This window comes from Podarcis bocagei, assembly GCF_964188305.1.
Source record: "Podarcis bocagei genome assembly, chromosome: 15".
NCBI lineage: Eukaryota > Metazoa > Chordata > Lepidosauria > Squamata > Lacertidae > Podarcis > Podarcis bocagei.
This window is the reverse complement of record NC_138141.1, coordinates 33,592,301-33,604,432: the sequence shown is the minus strand read 5'-3', so window position 1 is coordinate 33,604,432 and position 12,132 is coordinate 33,592,301. Positions and strand designations below refer to the sequence as shown.

At 50.9% G+C, this 12,132-nt stretch overlaps 1 protein-coding gene across 1 annotated transcript in view; it reads right to left on the bottom strand.

Annotated features, from left to right (window-relative positions):
* Positions 1-11,914, bottom strand: part of CAMKK1 (calcium/calmodulin dependent protein kinase kinase 1) — an 81,486-nt gene extending 69,572 nt beyond the window's left edge. Inside the window, exon 1 of the mRNA XM_081173042.1 lies at positions 11,685-11,914. The gene's annotated coding sequence lies outside the window, so the exon portion shown is untranslated. The remainder of the gene's footprint in view (positions 1-11,684) is intronic.
* Positions 11,915-12,132: the final 218 nt, after the last annotated feature.

Genomic DNA, 12,132 nt, shown 5'->3' with positions numbered 1-12,132 from the left:
ACAGCTGCATATTCCTGCATTGCAGGGGGTTGGACAAGACGATCCTCAGGACAGCGTTCAAAATTCACCAGGGACCAGGCGCATTTTGAACCTGGCGCGCGTGGCACTGTGGGTTAAACCACAGAGCCTAGGACTTGCTGATCAGAAGGTCGGCAGTTCGAATCCCCGCGACGGGGTGAGCTCCCGTTGCTCGGTCCGTGCTCCTGCCAACCTAGCAGTTTGAAAGCACGTCAAAGTGCAAGTAGATAAATAGGTACCGTTCCAGCGGGAAGGTAAACGGTGTTTCCGTGTGCTGCTCTGGTTCGCCAGAAGCAACTTAGTCATGCTGGCCACATGACCCGGAAGCTGTACTCCGGCCCCGTAGGCCAATAAAGCAAGATGAGCGCCGTAACCCCAGAGTCGGTCACGACGGGACCTAATGGTCAGGAGTCCTTTACCTATCGGCCACTTGCGGCCAAGTGAAGATGCCCGGGCACCAGGATGGCGTCTGATGTCTCCACCATCTGAAGATGCATGCCTGGGCATCACTGGATCTTGACTAGCATCCTGTAGAATTCTATCTGTTATATTTTATATGCACAATCAGAATTAAATTCAGGAACCAAAAAAATAATGCAGTCATACCTCGGGTTACAGACGCTTCGTGTTGCGCTATTTCGAGTTGCACACCGCACTGAACCCGGAAGTACAGGAACGGGTTACGTCCGGGCTTCGGCACTTTGCGCATGTGCAGAAGCACCAAATCATGACCCATGTGTGCGCAGACGCGCGGGGCGTGGGTTGAAAACGCTGCGGGTTGCCTCCCGCACAGATCACGTTCGCAACCCAAGTGTCCACTGTATTGGTAAATATGACTTTCAAGCTGTCTGGCCCCAAAACTGCAATTAGGCATTTTGTTTTGGCAACTGTAACCCTGGTTTAGGGAGCCATTGGGCGCCTAGCTTGTATACAGTGGTACCCCGCAAGACGAACGCCTCGCGAGATGAAAAACTCGCAAAACGAAAGGTTTTTTCGTTTTCGAGTTACCTCGCAAGACGAATTTCCCTATGGGCTTGCTTCGCAAAACGAAGCTTGCCCCGGGGACAGCGGGTCTTCTTTTTTGAAGCAAGGGGCTGCGGGGAGATCGCTTTCCCCCCCCAGCCCCTTGCTTCAAAAGAGGTCCGGGGGCAGCGGGAAGCGACGCGCTTCTTCCCCGCTTCCCCCGGACGTCTTTTGCAGCAAGGGGCTGCAGGGAGATCGCTATCTCCCCGCAGCCCCTTGCTTCAAAAGAGGTCCGGGGGCAGCGGGAAGCGACGCGCTTCTTCCCCGCTTCCCCCGGACGTCTTTTGCAGCAAGGGGCTGCAGGGAGATCGCTATCTCCCCGCAGCCCCTTGCTTCAAAAGAGGTCCGGGGGCAGCGGGAAGCGACGCGCTTCTTCCCCGCTTCCCCCGGACGTCTTTTGCAGCAAGGGGCTGCAGGGAGATCGCTATCTCCCCGCAGCCCCTTGCTTCAAAAGAGGTCCAGGGGCAGCGGGAAGCGACGCGCTTCTTCCCCGCTTCCCCCGGACGTCTTTTGCAGCAAGGGGCTGCAGGGAGATCGCTATCTCCCCGCAGCCCCTTGCTTCAAAAGAGGTCCGGGGGCAGCGGGAAGCGAAGCGCTTCTTCCCCGCTGCCCCCGGACCTCTTTTGCAGCAAGGGGCTGCAGGGAGATCGCTATCTCCCCGCAGCCCCTTGCTTCAAAAGAGGTCCGGGGGCAGCGGGAAGCGACGCGCTTCTTCCCCGCTTCCCCCGGACGTCTTTTGCAGCAAGGGGCTGCGGGGAGATCGCTTCTCCCGGTGCTCCGAAGCCGGACGGGGGGCAGGGGACACCTCTCGCCGCCGCGGGGACACCTTTTGAAGGCAGGCGGGGGGGAGCAAAGACTTTCGCCCCCCCCCGCCCGCCTTCAGAAGAGGTCCAGGACCTCTTCTGAAGGCTGGCGGGGGGCAAAAGTCTTTGTCCCCCCTGCCTGCCTTCCCAGGGGCTTTTAAATCGCCCCGGACAGCGGAGAAGTCCTCCGCTGTCCAGGGCGATTTTAAAATGCCGCCCACCAGCATTTTAAGATCGCCCGGACAGCGGAGAAGTCCTCCGCTGTCCCGGGGTTTTTTAAAATGCTGGGGGTGGGAAGAAAAGCCCTTTTCCGTCCCCCCCCCCAGCCTTCAGAAGAGGTCCGGGGACAGACTGTCCCCGGACCTGGTCTGAAGGCGGTTTCCCTAGGAACGCATTAATTGATTTTCAATGCATTCCTATGGGAAACCGTGCATCGCAAGACGAAAAACTCGCAAGACGAAGAGACTTGCGGAACGAATTAATTTCGTCTTGCGAGGCACCACTGTATCTGAGTTTCTAACACTGCCTCAGTGAATTCTATGAATTGTAGAGTTGGAAGGAACCCAAAGAGTCATCTAGTCCAGCCCCCTGCAATGCAGTAACTCCAGCTAAAGCATCCATGACGGATGGCCATCCAACCTCTGCTTAAACACCTCCAATCACCTTCCGAGGGAGTCTATTTCATTGTCAAAAAGCTCTTACCTCAGAAAGTTCTTCCTGATGTTTAGTCAGAATATCCTTTATTGTCAGTTGAATCCACTGGTTTGGGTCCTAACCTCCAGAGCAGCAAAAAAAACAAGCTTGCTCCGTCTTCCATGGGTGGATAAAAGGAAGAGAGTGACAGATAATGGGTGTCTCACCTACCTTTTGCTTTGGCTGCAAGCACTGCCACCCGCATGTGGCCCCTGACCGCCTTCCCCTAAGGCAATGTGGCCCTCAATCCTGAAAAGCCTGCCCACTCCTGATCCCAGTATTCTAAGACAGGGCCTTTTCAGCGGTAGCACCCCATTTTTGGAACTTCTTCTCCAGAAAGGTCCCTTTGGTGCCAACATCATTATCTTTTCTTAGCACCATATGAAGAATGTTTCCATTAACTTTTGTTCAGGCCTGCGAGGTATTCTGATCCTGTTTTAACTTCCTGGAGCTGCTCTTTAATGGTTGTAAGAGCAGCTCTGTTCCACATCCATGCCTAACTTAGCAAGTCCATTACTCTTAATGGGTCTACTCTGAGTGAAATTTAGTCGCATTCCACCCATTGCAAGCAGGTCAGTAAAATATTCAAGGCAGGCCAGACAGAAATCCAATTAGCGAAATTTCTCCCTCAATTTACCACCCAGAGGGGCAGTGGGGAAACATCTCTTCCTGAAATGCTTCCGAAAGATCCATTTGCAGTGCTAACAGGAGGTCAGCTGTGTTGCAGTTGGGAGCCGGTGGTAATATGCAGCCAAGCTGGGAGCGAGAAGGCCAGCCAGGCCACAGCAGAGACATCTCTCCTTGTCTGGTTAGCACATTAGGAAGCTGCACCAGGTAGATGAAGGCCATTTGTCATCTTGTAGGCTCCTCACGCCTGGCCAGGTGCATGCCGAACGGATGCACTCTGGTTTATGAAGAGGACGTGAGGAAGAGGAGACCTCTCTTAAAACCACTCAGAAGCTACAGTGGTACCTTGGATTAAGAACTTAATTCATTCTGGAGGTCCGTTCTTAACCTGAGGTACCACTTTAGCTAATGGGGCCTCCCGCTGCCGCCGTGCAATTTGTGTTCTCATCCTGAAGCAAAGTTCTTAACCCAAAGTAATATTTCTGGGTTAGTGGAGTCTGTAACCTGAAGCGTCTGCAACCTGAGGTACCACTGTACTTGAATTTGCTTTCTCTAGAGGTATTATTTTCTTGACAGTTTTGTATAAGGGGCAACCAGTTTCCCACAGTTTTGGACTTCTCTCTTCCATACAGTTTTGGACTTCTCTCTTCTCACGAAGCGCTGTTACCTCCTGAGTTTCTGACACCACCTCACCCCAGTCTTCTCCTTCTGACCACTCGTCATCGTCCCACCACCAATCTCTGGGCTCTCAGCCTCCTTCCCCCACTGGTTCCTCCCCACCATTTCTCTGTGTCCAATCAGTCCGTGACAGATAGGCAGCAGTTTTCTGATGTTTCAGAAAGGAGCCTTTCCTAGCCTAATCTGGACTTGCCAGGAGTTGAAACTTCTGCATGCAAAAACAGAGTTCCCTGGGAAAAGGGACTTGATTGTCAATCCATTCTGGGAACTGTTCCCCTGGAAGAGGAATACAGTGGACGCTCGGGTTGCGAACATGATCCACCGTTCCGGTACTTCCAGGTTTTGGCGGTCCATAACCCAAAAAAATGGGACGTGGGTGGCGCTGTGGGTTAAACCACAGAGCCTAGGACTTGCTGATCGGAAGGTCGACGGTTCGAATCCCCGCAACGGGGTGAGCTCCCATTGCTCAGTCCCAGCTCCTGCCAACCTAGCAGTTCGAAAGAACGTCAAAGTGCAAGTAGATAAATAGGTACCGCTCCGGCGGGAAGGTAAACGGTGTTTCTGTGCGCTGCTTTGGTTTGCCAGAAGCAGCTTAGGGGTCCCTTTACCTTTACCTAACCCAAAAAAATGCAACCTGAAGTGTCTGTAACCTGAGGTATGACTGTATAGGTCTCCCCACAACTTCCAGCACCCTTAAGAAACAACAGCTCCCAAGATTCTTTGAGGGAAGCATGATAGTTTAGATCAGGGGTTGTCAACCTGGTCCCTATCACCCACTAGTGGGTGTGTCAGGATTCTTGGTGGGCGGTGGGGATTCTACGGCACAAGCTGAATTCTCCTTCCATCGAGCACTGGTGGGCGGTAAGGAAATTTTACCATCAAGAAAGATGCATTAGTGGGCGGTAGGTATAAAAAGGTTGACTAGCCCTGGTTTACAGTGATATCATCGTGCTTTAAATGTACGGCGTGCGGATGTGGCCGAAGTCTGTCCCTGCAAAATCCCAAGCAAACAGGAAGAGAAATCCAATTAGGGATAGGGGAGAAATAAAATAATAATAAATAAATGAGAGAAACCAAAACGGAGAGAGATTTGCCCATCCTTAAATCTAACACATGCCGTGTGCAGGATTTATCGCTTCCAATTTCAGCTTCATCTGATGGCTGCTTCTTTTGATGTTCCAGAACAGCTCATCGGAACACAGAGACAATTTACTTCATGTTCTGAATGAGCGAGAGATATTATACCATTTACCACTTTCACACCCCAGCCAGAAAGCCTGTTTTTTTTTTAATGCCAATTCCCCATTCCACATACACACCCAAAAAGATGGGAGATGCAGCTGGAAAACTGCCAAAGCTCCCTGACACCTCCTCAGCATGCAAAAACCCACTGTAGAATTCATCCTGCACACAGGCCTTCTGTACCAGGAAGGCTACAGGAGACAGGGCTGGTACCTTCGTCCCTGAGACATCGCAAGGAGCCTAGCCACCTCTCCAGACTTTACAAGGCCAAGAGCTTTGCAGCTTCTACCCCAGTCACAGAAGGGACTCCCAGCAAAGTGGAGAGTTGTATCGGGCGTCATGGGAGCTGTCATCCAACAGCATCACAAAGACACCATCTTGGCTACTCCCAAATCAGAGAATCGGCGTGGTCCGCAGTCTTCACAAACCAGGCACCAGCTGGGTGTTGCTGGATTCCAACTCTCACCGGTCACTCACAGCCAGAGATGAACCTTTAGGCAGCCAGCTTCTCAGTTACAGCATTACAACAGTGGGAGAAAAACTCTCCTCTCTCTACTTTATCAACACAGTGCAAAGTGTTTTATTACAAAATGAAGCTCACAACAGCTCTCTCTTTCTCAGCTGAACCTACCTCACAGGGCTGTTGTGATTAAAAAATGGGGAGAACAGAATCATGCTACCTTGAGGCTGCATATAAATATATAAGGAACAGAGGTTTTCCATAATGTGTGGTCTGTGGCCAACCGGTGGTTTGCACCCTCGTTTCAGTCAGCCTGAAAAAAAGTTTGCAGAGGAATCAAGGATATCTTAATTTGATCTTCTCTTTCTATTTTATTTTTTTGCCAGTGGAGATAGAGGTCATTTTGACCAGAGCTGGATTACCAAACAGACTAACAAGGTTCTGGCCCGGTGCCTACAGTTTTCAGAAACACAGAACGGGGGCCATTTCTACCTTTAAAATCTATCTGTTAAAAATGCTGTTTTCTGCAGCCTGGTCTAGGGCCTGTGATTTCACAATTCAGTGCTGCTTTGAGGGAGATGTCAGTGATAAAGGCACAAGGAAAACGAAAAAGTCCACCAAGTGTTTCTCAAAGATCCTCAGCAGCAGAAAAAGAAGTTTTAGAATGACAGGTCTAGAGAGAATCGCCAGCGAGGCTGCCTGCTAGATGAGTCACTGGTCGGAGCTTGCCTGTTTCCAAACCCAGAGGCACACCCAGAACAGTGACTCATTCACGAGCACCAGGATGAGCTTCTCAGCCAGTTCATCCAACAACACTTTTTTAAAAACTGAAAAAACAGGGCTGTCCGAAGAAGGAAAGGGCGACCCAAATGTTCAATGGGGTAGAAGGAAGATCGACTCTCCTACAAGGAAAGGTGGCAGTGTTTGGGATTTCAAAGGTGACATGATAGAAGTTTATAAAATCATGCGCAGCATGGAGAAAGTAGAGAGAGAAAAGTTTTTCTCCCTTCTCTCATAACACCAGAACTTGTGGACATTTCAGTGATACAAGATTCAGAACAGATTTTTTTAAAAATGACTTCTTCACACAGCACAAACTATGGAACTCCCTGCCACAGGAGTTAGTGGCAGCTACAAACTCTGATGGTTTTTAAAAGAGGACTGGACAAATTGATGGAGGGGAAGGCTATTGTTGGTGGCTATGTGGCATGATGGTTATGCCACAGGCAGAGGCATCAATGCTTCTGAATACCCGTTGCTTGGAACCACAGGAGCGAAGAGTTCTCTTGTGTTCGAGTCCTGCTTTCAGGTTTCTCACAGGGCATCTGGTTGGCCAGTGAGGATGCTGGACAAGGTGGCCCACTGGCCTGATCCACCAGGCCTTTCTTATCTTCTTAAGGGAAAGTGCTTTCCCTTTCTGCAGGGGTAAACAGAAGCATTTTTGTGGCCACCACAAGTTTGGGTAAGCCGGGTGTTAGGTAAGTCACAATCTCTTGCACCAGATGGCAGAAACCACAATGAAATAAGTAGTGTTAAACCCCACAGAAGACAGCGGGGAATATCATGAGGCCTTTCCTGGTTCTTAAGCACTGAACAATTAAAAAAAAAAAATACGGTGGTACCTCGGGTTACATACGCTTCAGGTTACAGACTCTGCTAACCCAGAAATAGTGCTTCAGGTTAAGAACTTTGCTTCAGGATAAGAACTGAAATCGGGCTCCGGCGGCGCGGCAGCAGCAGGAGGCCCCATTAGCTAAAGTGGTACCTCAGGTTAAGAACAGTTTCAGGTTAAGAACGGACCTCCGGAACGAATTAAGTACTTAACCTGAGGTAGCACTGTATATGAAACGGGGATGGGGGAGGAGGTATTTATTTGCGAATTGCCACCAAGCCCCACACTCCTGTTTTTTGTTCTGCTAACCTGGATAAACCAGTTTATGGAGGAAACAGGGAGCAGGTGGAAAACTCAGGAGCCTTGCCAATTCAGCATTCAAAAACAAAAGCATATACCATCTCAGGAGAGCTGAAAAGCTACAGCAGTTTAACAAATAAAAATAATGAAGGACACCTACAACATACAATGAGCCCCCGATCCATTCTGGAATACGGGGAAAGCATCAAAAATAAAAGGCCTTCTTTGAAGTTTCACACACAAACACAAGACTCGAGGCAACTAGGAGTTATTATTACCTCTTTCGTACATACACATCTAAAGGAGACCTTGGGATCATCTCCAGAAGGAGGAATGGGGAGGAGGGGAGAATGAAGATAGAGACGATTTCCCCAACCCAAAAACCACCCAAAACAAAACCATCTGCAAGCTGGAGGAGATGCGTGAAGGAGGAGACTGAGCAAAAGGGTGCCCACCCAGGTTTGCAGACCAAAGGACCCCCAAAGTGTGGTGGTCTCAGTAAGGCACCTTTTTAACTTCCAGAAACCAAAGGAGCAGGTTAGGGGGCTTGTGAAACCTTAGTGCGAGGACGGCCAAACCCTGGTTTTTCTGCCATTCTCTCTGCCCCCACCCAAGATGAATCCACCAATTTTGGATTGGCAGCAAGGAAGAAAGATAGAAATTGAAGCAGGCCCAGCACTGTAGCAGGCAAATGGGAATGCAAGTTGCTCTTTCTCCCCCATCGTCAAACTGAGGCTCCTGTTCAAGGGGCAATATCCCAGTTGCGGACAGTCCTTTGTGGCTAATGGGCCACTGCTGAATAATCCCTGTCTGCCCCCAGCCAGTCCTCACTCTTGCCTACAACCAACCCGGATGACGCCCTGCCTGTCAGCTTCCTCCTCCTTAGAATCACTGAATAAATAGCAGAGCTATTGGACGGGGCCTCCAAGGGCCATCCAGTCCAACCCCCTGCAATGCAGAAAACAGCAGCTAAATAATCCCTGACAGACAGTCCGTCCAACCTATGCTTAAACACCTCCAATGCTGTCCCTTGTAGAACTCAGCAGGGGCAAGGAGGAGGGTAAAACTGGAGTTAGCTAGCTTTGCCTATCGTTGGCTTGGGCGCCCCCTACTGTAGGGCTCCCTGATTTTCGCCCTACCAGCCATCACTGCAATAACACACACACCCCTACTTAGCTGATCAATATGGATCTGAAGACCGGGGGGGGGGGTGCCTGTATAGCGACAGCAAAGACTTAGCGGTTCATCCTAAGATGGTATTTTTCCACTGTCTCCAAAAAAGGGGGAAACAGAACAAGCTTTTTTAAAAAAAGAAGAAGAGAGAGACACTCTTGATAGAAAACCTGGAGAGTCAAGACTGACAATTAACCAAGTTGACAGCTCAGCAGGGCTTAACTAGTGCCAGGGCTTTAATTATTGTTTATTGCAATCGTTATCTCACGCCACCTCATTCTGGGCTGTTCCGTTCCGCAAACTGCCCTGTGATTATTATTTTTTTAACGGAGAGAGAGGTACTTAAATGAAAAGTCATCATCACTACAATCACCTATCCACCAAGGGTCACAGATTGAGCCTCACTAGACCCCTGTGAGGTAGGCCAGGTTAGCAGACTGGCCAAATAAAGGTAGCCATGTTAGCTCATTACAGCAAATACACACAGATGAGTCTTGAGGCCCCTTGAGGCATGGGTGGGGAGACTAGAGCGCTCCAGGTTTTTGAGGGACTTCCGCCATCCCTATTTGGCCACATTGCAAGTCCAGCAACATTTGGAGGGCTACAGGTTCCCTAACAAAGATTTCAAAGACTTAAAGAGAGATTTAGCAACGCAATCTTAAGCCTGCCTGTTTGGATGTCCCATCGAGTTCAATAGGATTTACTCCCAAATAAGTGGCTATAGGAAGGCAGCCTTATTATAAGATCATGGAATCAGAGTTGGAAGGGATCCAAGGGTCATCGAATCCAGCCCCCTGCAATGCAGGAATCACTCTCCTGTCCTGTAGCTTCCAGCAATGTGCCATTGCATTGTGAGATTGCATGGACCACAGAATTCCTTTCCCAGAAACTGACTCTACTGCTTATGCCACAATTCATTTCTCTGACCCTTAAGGTGCCCCAAGGACACTCTCCCTTCCAAACTCTTTACTGGAGTCCCATCGCTAGCTCCACCTCGTCTTTTAACAACTGAGGGTGGTATCTGACGAGGAGTTTTGGAAAATAAAAACTCAGCAAGCTGCTCAAGGCAGAGTCAGTTCATTGATTCACCCAGCTCAAGATTGTCTAATATTCCTAGAGATAGCTCAGTTGGTAAAGCATGAGACTCTTAACCTCAGTGTCCTGGGTTCGAATCCCACATTGGGCAAAAGATTCCTGCAGTGCAGGGGGCTGGACTAGATGACCCACCTGGCCCCTTCCAACTCTACAGTTCTATGATGCTACAGTGACTGGCAGAAGCTCTGCAGGGTTTTTCAGGAGGTGCCACTAGGGATTGAACCTGCATGTACAGCAGATGCTCTGAAGCTGAGCTGTGGTCTTTCGCTTAAAAGCATAGCAAGATTCTAGTCCTCATTGTTCTGAATAAAAGGGCTGATTTAAAGAGTAGCACAGGAAGCTGCCTTGTGCTGACCCCCCCCCCCAAATAAAGATGTGCCATGCCCTTTTCTCTCTGTCCCTTCCCACACCTGAATGTGGGAAAGTTGGGGGCCCCCAGAAGCTCTGTGGGCAGAGCATGAGACTCATAATGTCAGGGTTGTGGGTTCGAGACCCATTTGGGGCAAAAGAATTCCTGCCTTGCAGGGGGTTGGACTAGATGACCCTGGTGTCCCTTCCAACTCTACGATTCTATGATACTACAAGGCTAAGTCCCTGCCATGCTGGCTACAGCTCAGTACACCTGCCATGCATGCAGAAGTTCCCAGGTTCAATCCCTGGCGTCTCCTGGTGGCGATGGGAACGTCCCCTGCCTGAAACCCCAGAAAGCAGCTGATAAATGTGTAGACAATTCTGAGCCAGATGGGCCCCTGTGGGCTCAGGATAAGGCAGCTTGCTATGTTATTATTTAAACTTGACCTGGGCATAGAATCATGAGGACTGGAGCCTCGCTCTGTTTTTAAGGGAAGAGCCATAGCTCAGGGTTGGAACCCCTGCTCTGCATGCAGAAATCCCCAATGACACCTCCAGAAAGGGCAGGGAATATCCTCTGCCTGAAACTCTACAGGGTTGCTGCCAGTCAGAGTAAGCCAAGGGAAGCCCACAGGGTGTCCCCTACATGCTAGTGCCATCTCTAACCGTTGGTCATGCTAGCCCGGCCTGATGGAGCTGCAGTGATCTGGAGGGCCACAGGTTTCCAGCCCTGGCTTAGAGAGAAACACAATTCCGGAGCAAAGACTTGAGCTTTGCCCTTGAACCTCTCGCGTTAGGAAATTCATTCAGTAGCGACACCTTTTCTCCTCTTCCTCCGACCCTCCAACGCTGGGGGTTCAAGTCTGCCTAGGCGCACTCTCCAGATACATTATTTAGCTCCATCTCCAAATCTTAGCCTTGTGTGTAGCCGAAAGCACCACTTTAGTTGGTGGCGACACTCCACACATGCTCAGAAGGCACTACAGTATGCTCTTCTTTCACATTTCCAAAACCCTGTGCTGCAAAACCTCATTTGTGTTTTTACGGGGGGGGGGGCGGTTGCATCTCCTCACCTCCAAAGACATAAGCCACACGTTACACAGAATGGACCTTTCAAAAGGTTGAAGAGAAGAGTCAAAAGCCGTCGGTCCGCAGTAGGACCCGCAGAGAGGTCGAGAGAAAGAAGACCCCCATTCATCTCCCCCTTTTGCTTGGGAAGCACGCGCCCCTCCGCCCGTCTCCTCATCTTGTCTGGTCAAAACTCGCATTCCGCTCGCTGATGGGGGAGGTTGGGGGCGGCCCTCCGCACATGTTCAGAGGCACCCTTCCTCCGCTCGAAGCCCTGCGCTGCCAAACCCATCTGGTTCGGGGGTGTCAACCAGCTGTCACCCCTCACCGCCCCACAGACGTGACGCGACCCACACATGAGACACAATGGCCCTTTTGGAAGGGGGGCGTGCGGAGGAAAAGGACCCTTTGCACCGCCCAAAGCCACTGGCTCACAGAGAGGTGCCGATTCATTATTTCCCCCACCGATATCAAACCCCTCCAGCTGTTGCACGGGTCTGGATCACGGATCTGGAGAAACAGAAAATGCAAAGGCGCTAACCTCTCTAGCTGGATCTCTCTCGATCTCCCTCTCTCTCTCCTTGAGATGCAGCCGCTCACCTGCTCCGGCTCCTTCCCAAGGAGGCGGCTCCCTTCCAGCCGATTCCCCTCCGGCTTCTGTTCGCTCGCAATTCCAGCGCGGAGCCCCGAAACAAAGTAATCCGGCCAGCCTCCAATCCGCAGCCCCGTAGCAAGCCCGGCGCCGCGCTGCGCGGACGCTGCTTCTTCCTCCTCCGCCTGCTCGCGGGTTGGCTTTGTGACAGGCAGCGCGATTGGCAGGCGGCCCGCTCGGCTCCTCATTGGCCCGTATAATTGGCTGGCCCGCCGCGCGCCTCGCCATTGGCCGGCGGAGCGAGCTTAATTCTCGATCGGCTGCCCGGCGTTCTGCAGGAGTGAAGGTTGCTGCTGCTGCCTGCCCGGGCTTGCAAACTAGGTGAGGTTGGATTATT